The sequence below is a fragment of the Macrobrachium nipponense genome, chromosome 17, assembly GCF_015104395.2.
Source record: "Macrobrachium nipponense isolate FS-2020 chromosome 17, ASM1510439v2, whole genome shotgun sequence".
NCBI classification, from domain to species: Eukaryota; Metazoa; Arthropoda; class Malacostraca; order Decapoda; family Palaemonidae; genus Macrobrachium; species Macrobrachium nipponense.
In genome coordinates, this window is record NC_087210.1 from 84,430,778 (window position 1) to 84,432,100 (window position 1,323).

A 1,323-nucleotide genomic window follows, 5' to 3' on the forward strand; every position below is an offset into this window, starting at 1 on the left:
ACATATTCTTCTTGAAAGCCAAAGACGTTGCGATGGCCCTTACTTCATGCGCCTTGACTTTCAGAAGCTTATAATGGTCTTGGTTACATGCTGCGTGAGCTTCCTTTATTAGGTTCCTAATAAAGAATGCCAGAGTATTCTTTGACAAAGGTCAACTGGGATCTCTTACAGAACACCAGAGGTTGTCCATGTTAGCCCTAAGTCTTCTCTTCCTCTGGAGATAAAACTTAAGGATCCTTATGGGGCAAAGAGTCCTTTCCTCTTCTACTCCGACCAGAGAGGATAAGCCTTTTATCTCAAAACTCCTGGGCCAAGGTGAGGAGGGATTTTCGTTCTTGGCCAAGAAAGAAGGAAGAAAGGAACAAATCGCGGAGTCTCCTTTGAATCCCACACTTCCCTCTAAGGCTTGTAACTCACTCACTCTCTTAGCCGAAGCCAAAGCCATGAGAAACAATGTCTTCATCGTCAGGTCTCTGAAAGAGGCTGATTGGGGTGGTTCGAATCTCGAGGACCTCATGAACAGCAGAACCACGTCAAGGTTCCAGCTTGGAGTCAAACTAGAGACTTTCTTAGTAGTCTCGAACGATCTGATCAAATCATGAAGATCTTTATCTTCCGAGACGTTCAATCCCCTGTGTCTGAACACAGAAGATAGCATGCTCCTGTAACCCTTTATGGTAGAGACCGCAAGACTGCATCTTTCCCTCAGGAAAAGTAGAAAGTCTGCTATTTGGGTCACAGAGGTACTGGAGGAGGAAAGCTTCTGATTCCTGCACCAGCGTCGAAAAACATCCCACTTCGACTGGTAGACCCTGATGGTGGAAGGTCTTCGTGCATTGGCAATAGCCCTTGCAGTCTTTGCCGAAAAGCCCTTCGCTCTGACCAGACTCTTGATAGTCTGAATCCAGTCAGACTGAGAGCGGGGAGGTTCTTGTGATACCTGTCGAAGTGGGGCTGTTTGAGCAGATCGACTCTTAGTGGCAGGAATCTTGGAATGTCTACTAACCATTCCAGTACCTCTGTGAACCAGTCTTGGGCGGGCCAGAACGGAGCTATCAAGGTCATTCTTGCTCCCTCCGATGCTGCAAATTTTCTTAGAGTTTCCCCCAGAATCTTGAATGGAGGGAATGCATACAGATCTAGGTTCTTCCAGTCCATCAGAAACGTATCTACCGTTACTGCTCTCAGGTCTGAGATCGGGGAGCAGTAAAGGTCTATCCTTGCGTTCTTGGAGGTCGCGAATAGATCCAAATGAGGTCTGCCCCACGTTCTCCACAGCTCCTGGCACACGTCCGAGGGCAGAGTCCACTCTGAGGGAAGGAC